The sequence below is a fragment of the Drosophila miranda genome, assembly GCF_003369915.1.
Source record: "Drosophila miranda strain MSH22 chromosome Y unlocalized genomic scaffold, D.miranda_PacBio2.1 Contig_Y2_pilon, whole genome shotgun sequence".
NCBI classification, from domain to species: domain Eukaryota; kingdom Metazoa; phylum Arthropoda; class Insecta; order Diptera; family Drosophilidae; genus Drosophila; species Drosophila miranda.
This window is the reverse complement of record NW_022881614.1, coordinates 29,329,658-29,341,141: the sequence shown is the minus strand read 5'-3', so window position 1 is coordinate 29,341,141 and position 11,484 is coordinate 29,329,658.

The following is an 11,484-nucleotide window of genomic DNA, read 5'->3' as shown; positions in this document are numbered from 1 at the left end:
CTTTGAGCACTAGGCGCTGAAGGGGACGGACAGACGGACGGACGGACAGACGTACAGACGGACAGACGGACAGACAGACAGACAGACAGGGCCCAATCGACTCGGCTATTGATGCTGATCAAGAATATATATACTTTATGGGGTCGGAAACGATTCCTTCTGGACGTTACATACATCCACTTTTACCACAAATATAATATACCCCAATACTCATTTTGAGTATCGGGTATAACGAGGGGGAACGTTGTGAGTTGCTGCGGACACCGCAACTCTACAGTTATACCCCATACTTAGTCAGTATGGCTCTCCTCCGGCAGACGCCGCTAATATTAAACGACACGACAAAGAGTGCGTGCGAGAGAGACAGAAAATCAGTCTGAGCGGGACGTCGGGCGCTGCGTAGCCACTGCAAATTGATTTGTTCCTTTTGGCTATACAAATTATCTGATCTGGTCCAGATTCAGCAATCTGATAGATATGGTCGTTATCTATGATTCTGCGTTTTTAGTTTTCTCGAATGTGCAATATTGTGTATGCCACAGATTTTCTTTCTTTGTGGGGGCGGAAGGGGGTGGGGCGAAATTCTGAGATATACGTTTTATAGTGAGATCTAACAGAAGTGCGGATACCAAATTTGGTTACTCTAGCCTTAATAGTCTTTGAGATTTGTGGATGCCCCAGATTTTCGTCCTTTGCGGGGGCGGAAGGGGGTGTGGCGAAATTTTGACATGAAACGGTCAAGGTGCGATATCACAGGAGTGGGGATACCAAATTTGGTTGCTCTGGCTCTTATAGGTTCTGAGATCCTTGAACTCATATTTTGCAATTGGCAAAGCCGACCATGAAACCTGTGTGTTAGAGAGAGACAGAGCGAGAAAGAATGAAATTGTTTTCTTGATTCTGGCTATAATAATTATACGATCTGGTTGAGATTTTACACTCTAGAACATATAGTCATCCTCTACGATTCTGGTTTTTGGTTTTATCGTATCTTTAAAAATGTGGATGCCACAGATTTTCGTCCTGTGTGGGGGCGGAAGTGGGCGGGGCGAAGTTTTGAAATATTTTTGTAGCAGTGACATATCACAGAAGTCTGGATCCAAAACATCGTTGCTCTAGCTCTTATAGTCTTTGAGCACTAGGCGCTGAAGGGGACGGACAGACGGACGGACGGACAGACGGACAGACAGACATGGCTCAATCGACTCGGCTATTGATGCTGATCAAGAATATATATACTTTATGGGGTCGGAAACGATTCCTTCTGGACGTTACATACATCCACTTTTACCACAAATATAATATACCCCAATACTCATTTTGAGTATCGGGTATAAAAACAGAGTTGGAAAAAGTTGCGCCCAAATATCGGTCTGGGGAAGCACACTGCGAACCCCCCAATGGCTGAGGCCCACCTGTCTGGGCTCTTTTTTGTTGTTTTGTTTGGCGAATTTCTGCTAGAAAAATGGTCGCTAAATTTGCGTGAAAAGGCAAATAATTTGGAATTCCCGGGGGTTCTAAATAAGTAAATTTAAATTGCATTTGTATGCGTTCAAAATTTGTGCTACTCCTTCCCTCTCTTTCGCTGCCGTTGCAAGGGAAGTTCTTGTACCGAAAAGTAAAAACGCAACCATTCATATGTAAGGTTTATTTGTGACTAATAAATGCTCTGCTCGCAGGCAGATAGAGACCGAACGAAAGGGAGAACAAAAAGGGAGATAAGAGAACGTCGCTTCGTTACGTCTCTCACTCATACTCATATGTCTGTCAATACATGCGTGCATTGCTAGAGATGGTCATTCTTCAACACCCTTCCTCAATGCGTGCATGCTTCCATTTAACTCAATTTAAACTTAACAATTTTGTAAATTCGACATGCTTTCTCTTAGGGAGATTCTTGGTCAAGATATCTGCAATCATATCTGTTGTACTAGCATACTTTAACTTAACTTGACCTTCTTCTACAATCTGTCGTACAAAGTGATATCTAATATCAATATGCTTGGTTCTTGAGTGGTCCAGCTCTTGTGCGCTCAGATTATCTCCATATAAGGTAGTTGAGGTAGCTTCATCTCCACAGCCAATTTCAATGATTAAGCGACGTAAGAATATGGACTCCTTACACGCAGCCGACAGTGCCATGTATTCTGCCTCCGTGCTAAGTGCTAAGTGCCACGCTGCGTTGTTTCTCAGATCGCCAAGAAATTGGGCCACCTGCCAAAAAATAAACATAGCCCGTATACGACTTCCGGTTAGTTCGATCGCCGCCCCAATCCGCATCCACATATCCAGTAAGTGGCTGGTGACACCCTTTGTAGTATAGTTTGAAGTTCATCTTCGCTGCCAAGTACCTCAGAACGTGCTTCACACCAGCCAGATGCTCTGCGTGCGGATCTTTGTTCCTCTGGGCCAACTTTGCAACTGAATGCAAAATGTCCGGTCTGGTTGTGAGTGCCAGCCACATCAGCTCACCAATCATGGATTGATACATGACAGGATCAACCTTTTGACACTGCTCATTAGTACAATCCACCTGGAACCCCGCATCCAACGGAGTAGCCACTGGTCTACATTTGTCCATGTCGTGAGCTTGCAATAGTTCCTTGATGTATTGCGAGTGGCCTATGGTGATAGGCCCAAGCTCACCTTCACGGTGCACCTCCATGCTTAAAAACAGCTCTGGAACACCTTTGTCGATACATTCGAACGCATTTGAAATAGCCGATTTGATAACGAGCATGTCCTCTTTGGACTGACATGCTATAAGTAAATCGTCAACATATACCAAGATTAACGATAAGTTACCTTTCCCTCTCTGCTGGTAGAGGCACGGCTCGTTGTCACAGGAAACAAAACCCAGATTAGTCAGGACGCCATTCAGCTTCGAATTCCATTCCCTTCCTGCCTGCTTCAATCCATATATTGATTTTTTATGCAGCATAGCCTTCGCTGGATAAGCTCGATCAATGTACCCTTGTGGTTGCTTCATGTACACCGTATCGCTCAGGTCACTGTTGAGGTATGCCGTACATACATCCATTTGGTTGACATATAATTTCAATTCTGCTGCTAGCGCAAGAATAAATCGCACGCTCTCCAGTCTGCAGACTGGAGAAAATATTTCCGCATAGTTTATGCCGTACTGCTGGGAGCAACCTTTTGCCACCAGCCGCGCCTTGAAACGTTCGATTTGACCATCTTTGTCGCGTTTCAGGCTATATACCCATTTGCATTCAACTGCTCGTTGTCCTGCCGGTAAGTCTGCCAACTGCCATGTCTCGTTTGCCATTAATGCCTCATATTCGCGTTGCATCGCTTCGGACCAATGTGATGCATGAATACTGATCAACGCCTCCTCGTAGGATACTGGAATCTTTACGTTGCTGGCAACCAGAGCACCAAGAATGTGGTACTCCTTTCTCGGACGGCCAGGTTTGCCGGTCCGAATCAGCCTTGGTCTGCCAGGTCCAACGCGAGGAGCTGGCTCATCTGACTCAACCTTTTCTGTTGCGCTCTCGTACCCATCAGTACCGCTGCTACTTTGATTCTCCCCGTCAACGCTTGCACCATGGCTGCTGTCTCCACCGCTGCTGTCAATGTCATCAGTATCGCCGCCTGACTGCATGCTAACTTCTGCCTTCGGAAGTTCGAATGTGACTGTATCCTTGTCGTCTTGGATCTCGTCAAAGAGAACATCTCGCCTCTCAATCACCTGATGAGACACAGGGTCATACAGTCGATAGCCCTTAGCCGCTACTGAATATCCAATCATGCGATATTCTTTGCCTTTTGGTTGAAGTTTACTCTTCCTTGGACCCTTGTCCAAAGCTACTGCAACGGAGCCAAAAACCTTTAGATGACCAACAAAAGGTTTCTTACCAGTCCACGCTTCCATAGGCGTCATACTGGTCAGCGCCTTGGTCGGTGATCGATTCCGTACACAGCTGCGTTGACTGCCTCAGCCCACAAGGATTCGCCTAATCCTGACTGGACCAGCATACATCTTGACATTTCCACCAGAGTGCGGTTTGCCCTCTCAGCAACGTCGTTTTGCTGTGTAGTGTACGCCACTGTCAGCTGCCTCTCAATCCAATTAGTTTTCAGAAATTCATCAAACGATTTGTTGACAAATTCACCGCCATTGTCGCTCCGGATACATTTGAGACTTTTTCCCGTTTGCCGTTCAACCAGGGTTTTGAACTCGACGAACTTCTGGAAGACTTCATCCTTTGTCCGCAGGAAATACACAAATATACGCCTTGATTTGTCATCGATGAAGGTTAGAAAATACTTTGATCCAGCAAGCGACTGTGTGCCAAAGGGCCCGCACACATCTGCATGAAGTAGTTCCAATATATCTTGAGCTCTACTGGTGGTTGCAACAGGAAATGGTTGCGCATGAATCTTGCTGACCATACATGTTTTGCAATTCATATTCGCCGGGAAAACCATATTTTCAATGCCGCGCACCATTCCTTTGCTGATCAAATCTTTCATACTACTGATGTTCAAGTGGCCGTACCGTTTATGCCACAGGGCACCATCAGCCTTAACCGCCGCAAAACAGTTGTTTTGTTTTCCTCGAAACATATACAAGTTTCCAACTCTGTTCGCCTTTACAATGCATTCGCCATTTTGGATAACTCGTGCATATTCTTGTCCAAAAGTGACGAAACATTTATTCTGTACAGCGCTGCCCACCGAGAAATAATTTCCATTCATTTCGGGCACATAGAGAACATTCTTTAACAGCAGCGTGCATATCTCTGTCTTCAGCTCTACTTCCCCTTTTCCTTCAGCTTTTAGGAAACCGGAGTCAGACAGACCAATCATTTCTGTGGGTTTCTCGAACTTTGTGAATAACTGTTTCTCACAACACATGTGGCTTGTGGCACCACTATCCAAACACCACATACTCTTTTTCAAATTATCTGCGTCCAACGCATTTAATAGACTGCACTGCTTGTTCTCCACTCTTGCTGCCCTTTCCACATTTGCGCTCTCCTTCTTACACTGAGCCTTCATATGCCCGCGCTCACCACACTTGAAACATATCATTGTATTGTTTCTCTTCTTTTGCGCTCTGTGCGCGGCCGGCTTATGTACTGCGGTATATGCCTTTGCGTATTCCTTTTGATCTTCTGTGTTTCCCTTTCGTTCGCCTTCTTCCTTCAGTTTTACGCATAGAACATCGAAAGTCGGCAGACTGTCGCGCGTCTCTATGGCGACAACGAAATTTTCGAATTGTTCTGGAAGGCTTGACAACAAAACAATTGAGCGCAGTTCATCATTTAGCTCGATTCCTACTGACCCAAGGCCATCAAGAATATCCACGAACTCATTAATGTAGCTTGAAACGCTTTGCCTTTGGTCCATGCGCTTGCTTAGCAATTTCTTGTACAGTTGAACCTTTCGTACAGGTCCACTTGGTTGATGAACACTCTTTAATTTGTTCCATGCTTCGGACGACTTACTGCAATTTTTAATGTATCCCAACTGTGAAGTTTTCACACTCAATGTGATCATGGCCAGCGCCTTTTCATCCTTGGCCTGCCAATTCACACCTTCGGGAACATTCGTTGGTAGCAGGTCACCAGATGCCACACTCCACAATTCAGCGTGCACCAACACAGACCGCATTTGAATACACCAGGAGTCATAATTTCCCTCCTCTAATTTGTCTATTTGATACATCCCGCTCATTGCTGATAATCGTTTAGTCTCTGAGTCACACCGATGTTAATAGTTCGTAACTAAAACAATCACTTTACTTTTAATTTACAAAATCCGAACCTGGGCCCATAACCTGTTGGACAGAATTTCGCTGCCGTTGCAAGGGAAGTTCTTGTACCGAAAAGTAAAAACGCAACCATTCATATGTAAGGTTTATTTGTGACTAATAAATGCTCTGCTCGCAGGCAGATAGAGACCGAACGAAAGGGAGAACAAAAAGGGAGATAAGAGAACGTCGCTTCGTTACGTCTCTCACTCATACATACGTCTACATACTCATATGTCTGTCAATACATGCGTGCGTTGCTAGAGATGGTCATTCTTCAACAATCAGCGCTTCAGCATTTTTACATGTGTCCGCATTTGAAATATGCGGCAGTGGCAACGGTTTCTCTGGCACTTTGCATGCACCCAGAGTCGGATCCGGGCTCGGTCTTTGGCAGTAAGCTTATTTTTTTGCTTCTCCTGTTGCTGTTGCCGCTTCCGTTGCAGTTGATGTCAAGTGTCAGGGGTCGGACAGTTAAAGTTATTTATTATAACGACAATTACACCAAATGTTGGCCAACAGTTCACGTGTTGGTCCTGTCAGCGGTCTCGCCAATAATTACATTTCCTGCAATTTCCTCAAATGGAAATTAGAAAATCGAAAGAGGACGGAGACAGAGCACAAGAGAAGATATTTTGATTGATATAATGTGAGTATTGTTATAGCTTCTGCCACACCCATACCAACACCCACACAACGCACACATGCCAATCTTTTGCAATGCCAGACGTCCACAAAGAAAAAAAGATTTCCCAGAATCCTTCAGCTCAATCGAATTCACCCAATCACCAATCAACACCCACTCCCCCGAAATCGGTGAAATTTGCTAATTTAATGATGCTTAAAAGTGTTTCAAAGAATTTCCTCTTCCCTGTTTATTTTTATTTAAATGCCAGCATGAGTGGACCCAATGGGGAGTATGTGTATTGCCAGAAGAAGTGTGTGGGGGCGTGTTTGATTGAATCGAAATGCTTTGCCAAAAAACTTCCATCCTCCTTGCCTTGCCCTCCCTTTCGCTGTTTTACATTCAATGGTGGCGGAAAGTTGCAAATAAGTTTTTATCGTGCCTATCGTTATATGAGTCAATTACTGCCGCTGTCTTCTTGCCCCCGCTTATCGTTGGCCATAAATCTGCCTCCCACAACTACGTGACTGTGTGGCAGGGAAGTGAACATTCTAGGCAGGGGACTCACTTCCCGATCGGCATGGATGAGAGAAGCAAATCATGGAAAATAACCATCAAATATACCCAATTAACAACACACTGCTAAACTGTAACTTTTTCTTTCTGTCAGCCGGTTTAATGCCACAATTAAAGTGTACTTAACTTCGCTAATTCCCACAGAGTCCGAGTATAGGGAGTTTCAGGGTATATACATACGGTATATTTAGCCTCCGAGTCGTGAACAGCCAGATTTAGGTGCAGATTACGATGAGTTAAATATTTACTGTTTAATAATTAAGTGTCCCAGATTCTAACATATGCCTACATCTATACAAACTGAAATTTATTCAGGTTCAAGAAATTTTTAATTGAACTATACATACGAGAGTTTGCTGGGCAATCATCTAGATTTCTGTGTGTACCTCTATCATTTAATTTGCACTGCAATTATTATAGAACTATTATGAAAATCTCGAATCATTGCGCTAATATGATTCATATAAACCGATTTATAAGCCTTAAAGTACCGTTATTCCGATAATTATCCCCATAATGCTCCCATGAAAATGTGATTTATAATGTTGCAACATCCATCTGGTTGCAGCGCCACTTCAACTATTCATTTAGAGCCACTCGAGCGTGTCGATACACACCCACTTGGAGTGTAAAATGAGCCCGCCCGCCCCATATGTTCTATGCCATAAGTCTCCAGACTCTTCTGAGGTTCCCGTATTTTTTTCTTTTTTGTTTTCTTTGCTCGCTGTGTTTGCGGATGCCGTGCGGATGCTCCGGACGGGCTCTAATGCCATGTGTTTCTGTGGGCATATTTAACGAGCACCTGCTGTGCCACTTCAGCCACTATAATATGCCAAATTAAAACTTTAACTAGCGCGCCGAGAGTCCGAGAGTAAAGAGTGCAAGTGCAGCAAAGCCAGCGACAGACTGTCATCATTATCATTAACAGACACTGCCGTTCCGTGCCACATCCCCCCGCATTCACATACACACATACACATGATGGTCGCAAGTGCTTTGTGATTTTGCATTCCACTCAATATTGTGGCACATGCGTGGCTTTAGTACCCAAGCTGAACGCCGTGCAACACATTGGCGCCAGTGTGCCCGCTCTCGGAGTCCAGGAGTCTCTCTTCGCAGAGAGCGCCTGCCACACTCGTTCTCTCTCCAGAGAGTCGCTGCTCTGCCAGCTGTTGAGCACGAAGCAAGCGGCCACTTGGTTTATTTCCTTGCCTCATCGCCTGTGCTTCGGGGTTTTTCCCTTCTTACAGATTTTCCCTTGACTGTTTTCTCTTCGCTGTTTTTTCCCCGTTGTCGTGAATATGCCTTGGGGGGAGTGTGGGGTTGTTGGGCTGAATGGTGGGGCTGGGGTGCTGTTGTTGCTTCTGCTTTCAATTCAATTTTTCGCCAGCTGTTGTGCTTAATTTGAACTTTAAGCATTTTCCTCGTCCGCGCTGTTGCTTTTCTTTCCGGCTTTAACGCTGTGGCTTTTTCTGTGGCTGCGACAGATCAATATAAGAGTATATACATACGTATATGTATACGTATACTTATAAGGAGAAAAGTAGCCGATTACCAGGCGCATTGCCCTAGCATCGAGGAGTCCCTTACCCTCAATCAGAGTGGGATCCAGAGACTTAAGGCCTTTGTGGGCCAGCCAGCCAGCCAGTCAGTCAGCTTTTTAACCGCTAATGAAGTCTTATATCAAGGCAAACGGCTGCTTGGCAATGCACTTATTTACGGTTAGGGCTCTGAGAGTGCGCATTTCCCTTGCCGGAATGTTCCGAAATACTATACCGAAATATAGACCGGTTGACAGTATAAATAATGTGTTCCTTTGCCAGAATTTATGGCACTTGTATGTCTTCTGGTCTTCGGCAGCAGCACTGTTCGACTGCTATAAATTAGACGGGGCGGCCAGTCAGTCGTCGGACCCCAAATGCGATGCGTGCCCCACACCCACACCCACACTCTCATATCCGACACGCAACAAAACACGCACACTCACACACAAGTACTACTCACAGATGCCAACACTCGCGTATGTATGGGAGAGTAACCGCCGTGGCCGTGTGGCATGCGGCTTTGAGGTTTTAAAGCCTTTTGAGGTGACACATTAGGATTAGACAGCCATTAATTGCCCAGCACTCAAGGCACTCAAGGCACTCGATTACACTAATTAGTCTGATTATTAAAGTAGGCGCATTTAAATGGTCGTTATGTAGATGCAAAGGCCGCTTCTGGGAGATTTATTTCACGAGAATCATTAAAACTACTCCTTGCCCACATCTAGGATATCGTACAGCAGAGGCAGCAGGGCCGACGCGGTCCGTGGTGATGGGGAGGAGCATGGTGATGCGGCGGTCCGTGATGGCCGCCGTGATGTGGTCCCCCATGTCCATGTCCACCGTGGCCTCGGGGTCCTCCGTGTCCTCCGTGCGGTGGTGGCATATTTGTATGCTCTGGTGTTCTGCTTTCGAAAATTTAGGTGCGATACTAACCAGCTCTTGTGGCCAACTAAATCCCAATCGACAGAGCTTCAGCGCTTATCAAAGCTGTTCCCCCACTCATATAGATAAGGTCCTATCTAATCTACTTTGTATAAGTTGCTAATCGATGCAAACATTGGCATAATATTATGGCTATGGCGATGAGTAAGACCTTGTAAATGAAGATAACCTCGTCTGTTCGTCGTAAGTCATCCAAGGAAAACCCCTATAAGGTTCCCTTATGAATACCAGAGAATAACATCTGGGAACTTTTATTTTTAGCGGTAATCTATGGAATGATACGTCTGTTCTAGAGATACTTCGTTTTATTGTGCAACCCAGTGATAAGATAACTCCAGAGTTGGTCAGAATTATGTGGAACTTCAGATAGCACGACTTTTATTCTTCATGGAATGTAATAAATTTCCTAAATTTCGATTGAAATAAAAGTGAAACTAGTTCCCAGAAGAACTTAATTTGTGTTTTTAATTGAGTCGCAATAATTACTTTCCTCCTTGGGCACACTACACAAGTGACAAAATTATAATCCACTTGATTCTCGTTCCCGATTATGTCAGGGTCTGCAATTCGCAATACAATGTTCCGCTTGGTGTACGGCTGCCATTTACCTTCCGCCTGACCCAGTTTTGAAGTCAGGGGAAAACTATTCGTAAAAAGCAGCAGCCAAGACCCAGACACTGTGCAAGAAAATGGAAAAACTTTAGCGCGGAATGGGCAGTGGATTGGGCTTTTTGAATTCAATTAATTGTATCTGCATCAATTTTCCTTTATAATCGCATCAGAGTGCGGCGGCAACAGCCCCAGCCGGAGTATCCACTCACATGAGCATTCGTAAGGAGAGGGGAAAGCGAAAGGACGTTACCCCAAAAATGACCGCAACTCGTAAAATATATAAAGTCATTGCAAAAGCCAATTTGTTTATCAGTGATGGCAGCCCTGGCCCTGGCACGCCGATTATCAAACTGGGAATGTTGCACAGAGAGGGGTTCCCATTCCCATTCCCATTGCCGCTCCCGCTCCCCTCGCCGTTCCCTTACCCACAACACAAACTTACTTAAAATGCTTTTAACCGAATGGTGGTATAACCTTCTGTGCAGGGGAGCTGCTCTGCATGAGCCACAGTCAAAACCAGATCCTGCGCCTGGGCCGTGCTTTCATGGTAACAATTACATTTTACAGATTTTCTTCTTTTTTATACCCGATACTCAAAATGAGTATTGGGGTATATTAGATTTGTGGTAAAAGTGGATGTGTGTAACGTCCAGAAGGAATCGTTTCCGACCCCATAAAGTATATATATTCTTGATCAGCATCAATAGCCGAGTCGATTGAGCCATGTCTGTCTGTCCGTCTGTCCGTCCCTATTAGCGCCTAGTGCTCAAAGACTATAAAATCTAGAGCAACGATGTTTTGGATCTAGACTTCTGTGATATGTCACTGCTACAAAAATATTTCAAAACTTTGCCCCGCCCACTTCCGCCCCCACAAAGGACGAAAATCTGTGGCATCCACAATTTTAAAGATACGATAAAACCAAAAACCAGAATCGTAGAGGATGACTATATGTTCTAGAGTGTAAAATCTCAACCAGATCGTATAATTATTATAGCCAGAATCAAGAAAACAATTTCATTCTTTCTCGCTCTGTCTCTCTCTAACACACAGGTTTCATGGTCGGTTTTGCCAATTGCAAAATATGAGTTCAAGGATCTCAGAACCTATAAGAGCCAGAGCAACCAAATTTGGTATCCACACTCCTGTGATATCGGACCTTGACCGTTTCGTGTCCAAATTTCGCCACACCCCTTCCGCCCCGCAAAGGACGAAAATCTGGGGCATCCAAAAATCTCAGAGACTATTAAGGCTAGAGTAACCAAATTTGGTATCCGCACTTTTGTTAGATCTCACTATAAAACGTTTATTTTAGAATTTCGCCCCACCCCCTTCCGCCCCCACAAAGGACGAAAATCGTATGCATCCACAATATTGCAGATTCGAGAAAACTAGAAACGCAG